The sequence below is a fragment of the Prionailurus viverrinus genome, chromosome A2, assembly GCF_022837055.1.
Source record: "Prionailurus viverrinus isolate Anna chromosome A2, UM_Priviv_1.0, whole genome shotgun sequence".
Lineage (NCBI taxonomy): Eukaryota > Metazoa > Chordata > Mammalia > Carnivora > Felidae > Prionailurus > Prionailurus viverrinus.
The window spans coordinates 25,139,183-25,154,242 of record NC_062562.1 but is presented as its reverse complement, the minus strand read 5'-3'; the positions used below and the strand labels follow the sequence as shown (position 1 = coordinate 25,154,242).

At 36.3% G+C, this 15,060-nt stretch overlaps 1 protein-coding gene across 32 annotated transcripts in view; it reads right to left on the bottom strand.

The window, feature by feature from the left end:
* The window catches only part of SLMAP (sarcolemma associated protein), a 200,752-nt gene that overhangs the window by 117,769 nt on the left and 67,923 nt on the right, over positions 1-15,060 (bottom strand). The gene's annotated exons all lie outside the window — the stretch shown is intronic.

Here is a 15,060-nt window from a genome sequence, read left to right as displayed (position 1 = left end):
AGTTTGTATTTAAGCATTTAATTAACATAATTATGGCAAAATTTTGTTTCTTAAATCAAAGTACTCTATTGTTAGAATGACAAATGGCACTATTCGGTTATTTCACTTTTCTTTTTAAACAAGATACCTGCAGGCAACAGACATGCAATTAAAGCTATAGTTCAAATTCAAACAATTCACTTTGAACATACCAAAAAGATATCCCACTAAAATATCCTGTCATACTTCTCACATTTGAATACGATTTTAGATTCACCTCAGTTAAGGACTTGATTTAAAATCTAACATATCTGGGGCACCTAGGCCGCTCAGTCGGTTAAGTGTCCAACTCTTGATTTAGGCTCAGGTCATGATCTCATGCTTCATGAGATGGAGCCCCTCATTGGGCTCTGCACTGACAACATGGAACCCGCTTGGGGTTCTGCCTCTCTGCCCCTCCCCTATTCATGTGTATGTTCTCTCTCACTCTTCCTCTCTCTCAAAATAAATTAAAAATAAACATTTTCTTTTCTTTTTTTTTTTTCAACGTTTTTTATTTATTTTTGGGACAGAGAGAGACAGAGCATGAACGGGGGAGGGGCAGAGAGAGAGGGAGACACAGAATCGGAAACAGGCTCCAGGCTCCGAGCCATCAGCCCAGAGCCTGACGCGGGGCTCGAACTCACGGACCGCGAGATCATAACCTGGCTGAAGTCGGACGCTTAACCGACTGTGCCACCCAGGCGCCCCAAAAATAAACATTTAAATATTAAAATGTCGGAATGCCTGGGTGGCTCAGTCGGTTGAATGCCCCATTTTTGGTTTTGGCTCAGGTCATGATCTCACAGTTCATGGGTTCAAGCCCCATATCGGGCTCTGCACTGACTGTGTGGAGCCTGCTTGGGATTCTCTCTCTCCCTCTCTCTCTGCCCCTCCCCTGCTTATTCTCTCCTTCTCTCTCTCTAAATACTTTAAAAAAGAAATAATAATAAAATAATAAAATAAAATCTAAAATACCAAGCAAAATTTAAGATGAAACGCCTTTATAGAGTTTCAACTCTAAAGTTTAGTAAATAATGTAAACTGGTTCAAGTATGAGAGATCTCTCTTACTAACTGAAATTAACAATTTGTGAGTACTTAATGTAAGCAAATTTAGATGCTATGCCATAAAACTTAAGGTATTTTTTGAGTTTTCCATTGATAGAGTTCATTTGATAATTTTTTAAAATCATATTGAAAATATTGAAATGAACTTTTAAATAGTCATAACATAGGAAATTAATCATACCTTAACTTTTATTTTGTTCTCAAACTGTTTTTCAAGACCCTGAGAAATTTACACTCAGTTTCAGGCATGTTATCTTAGAAGGAGAGCTAGATTTACAACAAGGAAGTGACAGTGCAGATTCTGGGTTTTGACATACATGCTTTACAAGAGAAAACATTGTGCAAGTTAAAGACTACTAAGGTTTAGAACTGCAACACATGCTAAATAAAATGGTACATTTTTTTTTTAAGTAAGACTGCTGCTATATACTTACACTGGGCCAAAACTCACAAAAAGCCATTCCTCCAAAGTCTTCTTTCCCTGCCCCCCCCCCATCCCACTCAAAATAAATTTTTCCATCCTAGAACCCATATAAAATGTATTTTTAAAATACATTTCAGTACATATTTATTATCTTTACATTTATGAATAAAACTCTGTGAAATTGAAAATATTTTATTTGATCCCTTTGCTCCAGAATAACTTAATTATGTTTTTCTATTAAATTTAGAGTGAATTTTGAATATTTCTTCTATACTTAAAATCAGATACTTAATTTCTAACTACATACTTCATAAAAACAGTTCCAGGGCTGCCTGGGTGGCTCAGTCGGTTAAGCATCCGACTTCGGCTCAGGTCATGATCTAACGGTATGTGGGTTTGAGCCCCACGCTGGACTCTGTGCTGACACCTCAGAGTCTGGAGACTGCTTCAGATTCTGTGTCTCCCTCTCTCTGTGGCCCTCCCCCGTTCACACTCTTTCTCTCTCTCTCAAAAATAAACATTAAAAAAAAAAAAAACCAGTTCCACATACATGACCTCATTTTACATAGTATAAATTCAGAGGAATTATTAGTCTTACATATTTAATTAATAATTTCTTGCTATCTTCATTTTTACTTTATGTTGAAACTACATTTTAATCATTACATATTCAGCACTTGCCACAAAAACAAGAATGTAAAACTGAAAAACTATTGTAAAATTACATGAAATGAAAATAAGTGACCAAACTAACATAAAATAGAATTTGATAATTCGCAAAATGTATCTCTCACTGCAAAAATATTTAAATTTGATCAGTGTTTCCATTTTTTTTTTAAATCTTGGTTTATAAGTTCCTATAACCATTCTTTAATAGTTAAGTGTTCATCAGGATAGATACAAAGACATTTAACCCTTTCGTTGAATACTATAGGATATGTGCTAAAAATTTAATTTTGTCCAAATATAAAATAACTATCAATCATTCACAGATTAACCAGTCCTTAGAGTGTCTCTCATTCATACACTTTGGACATAGCAAGAGCTGGATATATACCCAGCTATCAGTTACACACACACACACACACACACACACACACACACACACACACACTTTGCAGACGTAATTTTTTTGTACCAAGAGAAATGCAAAGATAAATTCCTAGCCGTAAAACCTCAGAATATCAAAGAGTACTAGAGGGCTGGAGGCATCAAAATTCCAGACTTTAAGATGTATTACAAAGCTGTAATGATCAAGATAGTATGGTACTGGCACAAAAACAGACACATAGATCAATGGAAAAGAATAGAGAACCCAAAAATAGACCCACAAACATATGGCCAACTAATCTTGGACAAAGCAGGAAAGAATATCCAATGGAATAAAGACAGTCTCTTCAGCAAATGGTGTTGGGAAAACTGGACAGCAACATGCAAAAGAATGGACCTGGACCACTTTCTAACACCATACACAAAAATAAGCTCAAAATGGATGAAAGACCTAACCGTAAGACAGGAACCCATCAAAATCCTAGAGGAGAAAGCAGGCAACAACCTCTTTGACCTTGGCTGCAGCAACTTCTCACTCAACATGTCTCCGGATGCAAGGGAAACAAAAGCAAAAATGAACTACTGGGGCCTTATCAAGATAAAAAGCTTCTGCACAGTGAAGGAAAACAATCAGCAAAACTAAAAGGCAACCGACAGAATGGGAGAAGATATTTGCAAATGACATATCAGATAAAGGGTTAGTATCCAAAATCTATAAAGAGCTTATCAAACTCAACACCCAAAAAACAAATAATCCAGTGAAGAAATGGGCAAAAGACATGAATAGACACTTTCCCAAAGACATCCAGATGGCTAACAGACACTTGAAAAAATGCTCAACATCACTCGTCATCAGGGAAATACAAATCAAAATCACAATGAGAGACCACCTCACACCTATCAGAATGGCTAAAATTAACAACTCAGGCAGCAACAGATGCTGGTGAGGATGTGGAGAAAGAGGAACCCTTTTGCACTGCTGATGGGAATGCAAACTGGTGCAGCCACTCTGGAAAACAGTATGGAGGCTCCTCAAAAAATTAAAAATAGAACTCCCTATGACCCAGCAATTGCTCTACTAGGTATTCATCCAAAGGATACAGGTGTGCTGTTTCAAAGGGGCACATGCACCCCAATGTTTATAGCAGTTTATATAGTTTATATCGATAATAGCCAAAGTACGGAAAGAGCCCAAATGTCCACTGACTGATGAATGAATAAAGAAGATGTGGTGTACACACACACACACACACACACACACACACACACACACACTAGAATATTACTCAGCAATCAAAAAGAATGAAATCTTGCTATTTGCAACAGCGTGGAACTAGAGTGTATTATGCTAAGCAAAATTAGTCAGAGAAAGACAAATGTCATATGACTTCATTCATATGTAGAATTTAAGATACAAAACAGATGAACATAAGGGAAGGGAAGCAAAAATAATATAAAAACAGGGAGGGGGGCAAAACATAAGAGACTCTTAAATACAGAGAACTGAGAATTGCTGGAGGGGTTTTAGGTGGGGGAAATGGGCTAAATGGGCAAGGGGCATTAAGGAGGACACTTGGGACGAGCACTGGGTGTTATATGTAGGGGATGAATCACTGGATTCTACTCCTGAAATCATTACTGTACTATGTGCTAATTTGAATGTAAATTAATATATACATATTACATTTTATATATATTATACATATAAAAGTACCAGAGAATATCATCCGTGCTACTGAATTTCTAATGTGTGGAATTACAAAATTTTAACATTCCCATACATTTTTGACATCTGGGATTCATGTCCCATTTGCACAAATCGTATTTAATGCAATACGATACCAACATACATTTAAGTCTACTGAAAAATTAATGTGGATAAGGAATGCCTAACCTAGAAGACTTTTCTCACTCCACATCGCACCACCCACCAAAGTCTCCTCAGAATTACCAACAACTAAAACTGGAGAAAAAAAATTACCATCATGGAAATGTACATACACATATCTTTTACATGGTAATTTTTTTTTAATTTTTTTAATGTTTATTTATTTTTGAGAGAGACAGAGATGGAATGTGAGTGGGTTAGAGACAGAGAGAAAGGGAGACCCAGAATCTGAAGCACGCTCCAGGCTCTGAGCTGTCAGCCACAGAGCCCGATGCAGGGCTTGAACTCACGAGCTGTGAGATCATGACCTGAGCCCAAGTCGGACGCTCAACCAACTAAGGCACCCAGGTGCCCCTACATGGTAATATTACCCTCTGCGTCCACTTATTCAAGCACTGTCAGAGCTGTAACACTCACTATTTATAGCCTTTTACCCATTGCCAGTGAGCTTCCATACCTACTACTCCACTAATAGCCCAGCTTTTAATACTTATACTCCCTATAAAGTGATATTTTAGTGCTGTTAATAATTGTCTTCTCAAAAACTCTCCCTTGCCTTGTATCTCACAAACCCAATCTTTCCTGGTCCTCTTTCTCTGGCTGTTCTTCCAACTGTTTTCTTTTTCCCTGCCAGCTATTTCAATGCTGATCATCCCCAGGGTTCTCTAGCCTCTACTTTTCTAGAGATGTACAAACTTCCCTGGGAGTATATTTCCTACACCCTTCACTACTTTGGTTGATGACTCCCAAATCTGTCTCCCTCCATACAGATGATTTTGTTGCACTCCCATTTGTTTCTACTGTCCTTTCTACTATATCACTCTACCAGGTCTCCTTGCCTCTAGGCAATATCTTCCACATTATCACCAAGACTGCTCCTCTAAAAACAAAGATCTAACCATGTGATTCTTTTGAAATCTTTTCGAACTCCTCACCACCAGTCCTAAAGGAAAAAAAAAATAGCATAACATTAAAATCCTTCATGATTTGAGGGGTGTCTGGGTGGCTCAGTTGGTTGAGTGACTGACTTCAGCTCAGGTCATGATCTCACAGTCTGGGGGGTTCAAGGCCTGCATCAGGCTCTGTGCTGACAGTTCAGAGCCTGGAGCCTGCTTCAGATTCTGGGTCTCCCTCCCACTCTGCCCCTCCCATGCTCATGCTCGCTCGCTAGCGCTCTCGCTCTCTCTCTCTCTCTCTCTCTCTCTCTCTCTCTCTCTCTCTCAAAAATAAAAACACTAAAAAAAAAATTAAAATCCTTCATGATTTGATCCTAAACTACTTTGTCTGCTTCATCTTCTCTTCCTTCCCCCATATTATGTTACACAAAATCACTAAAAGTTTCTCAAACAAGGGGCATCTGGCTGGTTCAGTTGGTATAGCATGAGACTCTTGATCTCAGGGTGGTGAGTTCAAGCCCCATGTTGGGTGTAGAGATTACTTTTAAAAAACAAAGTTTCTCAAACAAGCTACCTTTTTTTTTTTCCTTCATGCTATTAACTCATGCTATTTATTGATATTGCCTAAAGTGTACTTCCCCCTCATGTGCATGCTAAAATCTTGTTCTTTTTTTAGGACTTGTTTTAGATGTCACTTCTGGTGACATTCTGTTCCCTCCTTCATTGCCTTATTAATCGGTCATCCTAGCCTCAACATTTCTACTGCAGTTCATTTAAATAGCACCTCTCTTAGCAATTATTTCATTGTATTGCTGTAATTATCTGTATACATGTCCGTTTATGTAGAATCACTAAAAGCAGGGATCACCTCTTGTCACCCCTGTATCCCTGTCAACTTGCAAATATGCCATACAGTAAATGCTTAATAAAGAGATGCTCAATAAGCAAATGCTATCTAATTTATGTCACTCTCTACCTACTCTAATATTTGACCCCATGAAATCATATATCCCAGAGTTTTATCTGAAAATATGATTAATGTAGATTCAGTCCATGACAAAGCAGATGAATCAGCAAGATAAAGTAGACCGAAGAGATGTTTGGAAAAAAACATTTATGACTAAATCCCATAATTCAATGTCAAATGTCAGAATTATTCACAAAAGACAGTAAGTAGTATATCAATGATACAGTCTTCTATCTGCTTAAAAGAACACTACTTCAAATTATAATTTCTTTATGTCTTACTTTTCTCATCTGATAAATACAAACCATTTACCTTATGAATATTACAACACTCAAAAGGGAATGAAAAACAACTTTATTTTTGTTAAAATACATTCTTATTTGATAATTCCCACAGGCAGATAATTTTCACTTTGAGTTGGGAAGTAAGCTGAATGTAGTAAAACATATGACTGTGTTCAATTATTCCACTGCTTCTTCCTCTATGAACATTAAATTACATTTCCTGCTCAACTTCATCACACTTGGTCATGTGCATTGCTTTGGGCAATAAAATGTGAATAGAAGTGGCATGTGCCATTTCTGAGCAGAAGCATTCATTGTAACTCCATGGCTATGCACAGCTCTTGTCCCTCTACCACCAGAACATGTCCCAGACAGGAGCTGCTCCTCTGGCCTGAATTCCAGAAAGGAGAACAACTGTGGATGGAGCAGCCACCTACTTAAACATGTAACATGAGCAAAAACTAAATCAAGTGAGGTCTTGGGTTGTTCATTACCACAATATAACTAGCATAAACTAACTGATACACTGAATTAGATGCTCCTCCTCTATAATATCGTTAACACCCAGGCATATGCCACTATAATATTATACTACACTCAAAGGTTTTTTATTGTTTTGTTCAAATAGACTTATGATTTCAAGAAGTAAAACATTTGTTTTTTCATCTTTAGCACTGGGTAGAAGACTGATAAATATTTGCTGAAAAAATTATAGAGGTACCTATCATATATTTTCCAATAAATGAAGCTAGTTACTGAAATTTTTGAAAATGTAATATAAAAATAACATATTGCAAAGAAAGGCTGAAGAGATCAAAATAACTTATACTGTAAAAAGCTGAAGAGATTTCATGGCCATTTGTTACCTGATCTTAGGTAGAGTATCTTTTTTTTTTTTTAAATTTTTTTTTTTCAACGTTTATTTATTTTTGGGACAGAGAGAGACAGAGCATGAATGGGGGAGGGGCAGAGAGAGAGGGAGACACAGAATCGGAAACAGGCTCCAGGCTCCGAGCCATCAGCCCAGAGCCTGATGCGGGGCTCGAACTCACGGACCGCGAGATCATGACCTGGCTGAAGTCGGACGCTTAACCGACTGCGCCACCCAGGCGCCCCTCTTAGGTAGAGTATCTTAACATTTTCCTAAAAGTTTCCAGCAATATATTTATCAAAGATTCCAATAATACCATTTTAAACATATTCTATTGATAACCAGAAGGTAAGAAGAGAAGTGTAGAAGTCCAAGTTCATGCACTATAAAATTCATGTTTCCTCACAGATCCATAGTTACATATATGTTTTAGACACATATATTTACATATATGTTTAAAACATATATTTTATTTCTAAACAGTTCCTATAGTGATGGCTGACCCAGAAAACTGACAAATAACAATCCAGAAGAACCAACACATTACAAAAATGCACTAATTCAGTAATTTTAAAACATGCTAATACAAAGTCACCTAGCACAGGGGTAAAAAACTTATAACCTCTAATGCCTCTAAGTGCATAATTCTATTAGTAAATATAACCAGGTCATTAAGAAAAGGTTTTTCCTTTACTCTATTTAAGGTGACAAGGAAATGTTTAATCACTTTAGAAAAATTTCCATCCAAAAAATTATTTGGTTGTAAAAGGTGTACATTTTCAACTCATCAGAAAATCCTGTTTTCTGAAATGACTCATTCCCTGAAGCTATCAAGAAACTATGGCATAATTATAAATGGCATAATCTCTAATCTATTAAAATATATTTGAATTTTAAATTTTATCTAGATGGAAATGTACTTCAAATTCCCTAAACTCAAGTAAACACTTATGTTTGCTCAATCTTGCTAGCATTTTATTCTATACTGGAGTATATTCATTAAAAACCTTTGGGGCGCCTGGGTGGCTCAGTCGGTTAAGCGTCCGACTTCGGCTCAGGTCACGATCTCACAGTCCATGAGTTCGAGCCCCGCGTCGGGCTCTGGGCTGATGGCTCAGAGCCTGGAGCCTACTTCCGATTCTGTGTCTCCCTCTCTCTCTGCCCCTTCCCAGTTCATGCTCTGTCTCTCTCTCTCCCAAAAATAAATAAACGTTAAAAAAAAATTATAAAAAAAAAACCACATACAGTGATAGGAATAGAAATTTTAATATTAAGTTGATATTACAAGGTCTTAATCTCTGTGATTTTCCTAAACACTTGTACAATTTTTATTCTAAAGCACCTAAAACTATAACAGTTTGAAAAAAGTTATACGCTCATTTTACAAGTAAACTTCACAATGACAATTATATAGTTTTTTTAATAAAAATTTTTAATGTTTATTTTGAGAGAGAGAGAGAGAGAGAGAAAGACAGTAGGGGAAGGACACAGAGAGAGGGAGACACAGAATCTGAAGCAGGCTTCAGGCTCTGAACTGTCAGCACAGAGCCCAATGCGGGTCTCAAACCACCAGATTGTAACCTGAGCCAAAGTGGGAAGTCGGATGCTTAACTGACTGAGCCACCCAGGTACCCCTAAGCAGTTTACAAACATCATTAACCAAAAGTCATACAGGATCTTTTGTATATGGGTTTTTTCTTGTTTTTAAGTAGGGGCTTTTAGCTGATATCAGCAGTCTCAATAGGAAAATAAATGCCAGAGGCACGTGGGTGTCTCTGTCAGTTGAGCGTCTGACTTCCGCTCAGGTCAAGATCTTGAGGTTTGTGAGTTCCAGCCCCATATCGGGCTCCCTGCTGTCAGTCAGCTTGTCAGCGCAGAGCTTGCTTCAGCTCCTCTGTCCCACTCTCTCTGCCCCTACCCCACTTGTGCTCTCCCAAAAAATAAATTAAAAAAAAAAAAGGAAAATAAACGCCTATGACAAAAATCACCACCTTATTCTACTTAATGCAGAAATGCATGATTAAGTTAATATATTTTTGCTTCTCAATATTCCCTCAAAATAGCATAGTCATGCAGTCAACATGAACTTCACAGATATTAACAACTTACAGATTTTAAAATGTGAATAATTTAGAAGTATTAAATCATAATCTCTGGGAGGCATCAACGTGTTTTAAAAGCTCCAGACGATTCTAATATGAAGCTGAGGTTACAAACTGTATATTTCTTTCAATGTCCCTACAAAATATTAACTAAAAACTTTTTTCTTTCAATTTAATTCTGGACCAGATTTTAAGGGAGTAGCTTTAAACATTTCCTTAAAATAGTATAGATTTATACTCTTAATCTCCATTTCAACTTCTGGAGATTTTGATTTAAACAGTAATTTTTATCATGCTTATAAAATGTGTCTTAATAAATCAAGTTTTAAAAAGAAAAAAGGGACAGTTTAGCCATTTAAACACTAACACTATTTTTTGCTTTAAATTAAATGATGTCAGATAGCTCAAAGTCACAGTACCAAAGCACTTTTTAAATCACACTATTTAATCAACTGTTTAAATATACGGTCATATTATTAACAAAAAGCTTTCTCATTAAAATAAAAGTTCTGCTGGGGCAGCTGGCAGGCTCAATTACAAGAGCACGGAACTCTTGATCTCAGGTTCATGAGTTCAAGCCCCATGCTGGGTGTAGAGATTACTTAAGTAAATAATTAAGAAAGAAAGAAAGAAAGAAAGAAAGAAAGAAAGAAAGAAAGAGAAAGAGAGAAAGAAAAAGAAAAGTTCTGCCTACAGATGTACAACATCCAAAAAAGACAGGAGATAATCAAAAAATAACTGAAATAACACTGGAAAAGGAGAAACTCTGAAAAGGTTTTGGGTATTTAACTGAAAAAGTCCTCTTTGAACATAATTGATGGCATAGTATTTCCAAAATTTCTCTATCTCAAGAGATACTAGACCAAATCTCCTGAAAATGGAAATATTCTATAGCCAACAAATAAGTAAATATGAGTCTCAAAAGGACACAGTCTGAATCTACCTAAAAGAGCCATGTTGGGGCACCTGGCTGAGTCTGAGTGTCTGAGTCTTGATATCAGCTCAGATTGTGATCTCACAATCATTAGATTGAGCCCTCCATAAAGGCTCTGTGCTGAGCATGGGGCCTGCTTGAGATTCTCCCTCTCTGTCTCTCTCTCTCTCTCTCTCTCTCTCTCTCTCTCTCTCTCTGCCCCTCCCCCATGTGTATACATACACATATGTTCTCTCCCTCATGAATGAATGAATGAATGAATAAATAAATAGGCCAGGTTAAACATGCCTTCTTTTTAACTTAATAAGTTAATGTTTATTTATTTAGAATAGGTGGTATAGTTTCAAGGTTCCAGAAATACTAAAAAAGGTATACACTGAAAAGTCTTCCTGTCATCCTTATCTCATAAAGACAGTTTCCACCCTACCGTACTTCCACATAACCAGGTTACTAACTCCTTTATGTATAACCCTTCCAGATTTCTTTATGCATAAACAAATAAATAACAAATATGAATTCTTATTTTCTTTCTTTTGCATAAAAGGTAGATTATTGTGTACATTGTGCTATGCCCTGTTTGTTGTTTTGTTGCTTGACAATATATCTCATTCTTTTTAAAGATTCTTCAATGAAGTAGAATCTCAGAAAGTCAGTCCATTCAGTTTTATACTTTATAACTTATAATCCTCTTATGCTCATCCCAGTAAAGACACACATAATATAGCTGCAATAAGAAATCTTTGGAATTTAAAAATCTTATGTGACATTGCTATTTTTTTAATGTTTACTTATTTTTGACAGAGATCCCTGAGCAGGGGAGGGGCAAAGAGAGAAGGGGACAGAGGATCCAAAGTGGGCTCTGTGCTGACAGTAGAGAGCCTGATAATAGGGCTCAAAATCACGAACCATAAGATCATGACCTAAGCCAAAGTTGGATGCTTAACCAACTGAACCATCCAGACACCCCCTGACATTATTATTATAAAGAATTTATTGAAATATGGAATGCATACAAAGAAGTGAACAAATCAAAAGTGTATATAGCTTGATGAATCACCACTAAGTGAACACACCTTTATAACTAACCACCACCCAGGTCAAGATATAAAACATTACTAACACATCATCTATCTGATTTTTTAATATTTTATGATCTATTAGTATCTAAGACACATGTTAGAGAAATTTAATAGTACTGACTTCCTAAACTTACATTAGGGATACAGATTATGGGTTTCCTTTTCAGTTGGCTTAACCTGTTATTTATTTTAATGAAATAGTTCATATATACAAAAATAAACAGAAACATAGCAGTAAGAACTAAAGAATATTAAAATAAACTTTCATGTACCTAACACCCAGACTGAGAAGACCCCTGCCTCTCCCCTAAGGGCAGGCAATATGGCTGAATAGTTAAGAGTGCAGACTCTGGAGCCAGACTGCCTGGGTTTGATTATAGGATTTACTTCTTATTAGCAGAATGATTTGGAGTAGTTAAGATTTTCTGTACCCTTACTTATAAGCTCCTTTATTCAGAAATGAGAACAATAATAGTGCCTGCTTCACAGCACATACTCATTTAATTATGAGAATTAAATAAGTATATATTTATAAAGTATTTAAAACACTTTACAGTATATATTATGTAAAATTTAGCTATTTTTATATCCAGTCTCTGCCTCCCTCTCAAGGAAATATTCATCATTCTATTACTATATAGGAAGTAACATATATATATATGAAAAAGTATCACGATTTCTAAGTTCTATATTAACTGGCATCATAGTCTAAGTATTCCTTTGCAACTTACTTTTTTCACTCAACATTTCTGAGATTCATCTGCATTGATAATGTACAGCTATTGTTTATTCATGTTCACTCTTGTACAGTATTCCATGGTATAAATTAACAGAAGTACTTACATATTCATGTTGATGAACATCTGGGTTACTTCCAGTTTTTTGCTATTACAGAAAATACTATGAAAAACTGCTTGAGGGGCATCTGGGTGGCTCAGCTAGTTAAGTGTCCAACTTCAGCTCAGGTCATGATCTCACTACTCATGATTTTGAGTCCCGTATTGGGCTCTGTGCTGACAGCTCAGAGCTGGAGCCTGTTTCAGATTTTGTCTCCCTCTCTCTCTGTCCCTCCCCAACTTGTGCTCTATCTCTGTCTCTAATATAAACATTAAACATAAAAATTTTTAAAAAGTTCTCTACCTCTTTCTCTGCCCTTTCCTACTTGTGTGCACACATGCTCTTTCTCTTTAAAAAAAAAAATGCTTGAACATATCTCCTGATGCAGATATAAAAATGTTTTTGTAGTGTTTACACTACACTTAGGTAAAGAACTGCTATCTCATTAGGTATACACAAGCATTATAATAATGTCAAATTGTTTATCAAAATAGTTATATTAGAGCATTACATACTTTTATTAATAAAGAAAGGTCTAAAATCAATTATTTAAGCTTCCAATTTAAGAAACAGAAGAGAATATCAAACAGAAAAAAAGCAGCAGAAAGAAGCATATAATAAAGGTAAGAACATAAATCCATGAAAGAGAAAACAGAAAAATAACAGAAAAAAACATATTTAAAATAATTGAATATTTAACATCAATAAAGTTGAAAAACTTCTGGCTATAGTAATAAAACAAAAAAAGAGAGAAAAGACACAATACTGGGAATGAGAGAGGTAACATCATTATAGAATCTAGAGATACTGAAAGGGTAATCAGGTAATGTTATGAGTAATTTTATGCCAATTGACCCAACAACTTCTATGAAATAGATAAATTTCTTTAAAGACACAAACTATCAAAATTAACTCTACAATAAATAAGTAACCCGAAAAGCTCTGTATCTGTCAAAGAAACTGAATTGATAGTTTAAAACTTTCCACATGCAAAAAAATAAATAAATAAAATACAAACCTACATGACTTCATTAGTGAATTCTACCAAGTATTTAAGACTAACCTTTCATGAATAGATATGCAAAAATCCTTGACAAAATTTAAGCAGATCACATCCAGTAGCATATTAAAAAAATACAGTATAATCAGGTGGAGTTTATTCCAGGAATGCAAAGTTGATTTAATATTCAAAAGTCAATCAGGGTTTAACTCATCAAATCAATAACAGAGCATGGGAGTTCCTCTACAGTGTCGTCCATACTTGATATCATCCAACTTTTTTTTAAATCAAACTCAACACCCAAAAAACAAATAACCCAATAAAGAAATGGGCAAAAGACACGAATAGACACTTTTCCAAAGAAGACATCCAGATGGCCAACCGACACATGAAAAAATGCTCAACATCACTCATCATCAGGGAAATACAAATCAAAACCATAATGAGAGACTAACCACCTCACACCTGTCAGAATGGCTAAAATTAACAACTCAGGCAACAACAGATATTGGTGAGGATGTGGAGTAAGAGGAACCCTTTTGCACTGCTGGTGGGAATGCAAACTGGTACAGCCACTCTGGAAAACAGGATGGAGGCTCCTCCAAAAATTAAAAATAGAACTACCCTATGACCCAGCAACTGCACTACTAGGTATTTATCCAAAGGATACAGGTGTGCTGTTTCGAAGGGACACATGCACCCCCATGTTTACAGTAGCACTATCGACAATAGCCAAAATATGGAAAGAGCTCAAATGTCCATTGACTGATGAATGGATAAGGAAGATGTGGTGTGTGTGTGTACACACACACACACACACACACACACACACACACACACACCAGAATATTACTCGGCAATGAAAAAGAATGAAATCTTGCCATTTACAACAACATGGATGGAACTAGAGCGTATTATGCTAAGCAAAATAAGTCTGTCAGAAAAAGACATGATTTCACTCATATGTGGAATTTAAGGCACAAAACAGATGAACATAAGGGAAGGGAAGGAAAAATAATATAAAAACAGAGATGGAGACAATCCATAAAAGACTCTTAAATACACAGAACAAACTGAGGGTTGCTGGAGGGAAGGTGGGTGGGGGGATAGGTTAAATGGGTGATGGGTATTAAAGAGGGCACCTGTTGTGTTGATTACTGGATGTTATATGTAAGTGATGGATGAATCACTAAATTCTACTCCTGAAACTAATATTACACCGTATGCTAACTAGAATTTAAATAAAAACTGGAAACATTAAAAAAACTAAATTAAATTAAAAACCACAACAAAAATAATAAAGGCAGAAGAATGTTTTGTTTTTTCTTTTTTAAGTTCATTTATTTATTTTGAGAGAGAGAGAGAACAAGTGAAGAAGGGGCAGGGGCGGTGGAGACAGTATCTGAAGCAGGCTCTGTGCTGACAGCAGAGAGCCCATCGCAGGGCTTGAACCCACAACCTGTGAGATCACGACCTGAGCCAAAGGTGGACACTCAACAGACTAGTCGAGCCACCCAGGCACCCCTATCCAACTTTTTAAAGTTTATCCTCCCAGTAATCTGCACACAGCACGGAGCTCAAACTCACGACCCTGAGATCAAGAGTCTCTTGCCCTACTGACGGAGCCAGCCAGGCACTCC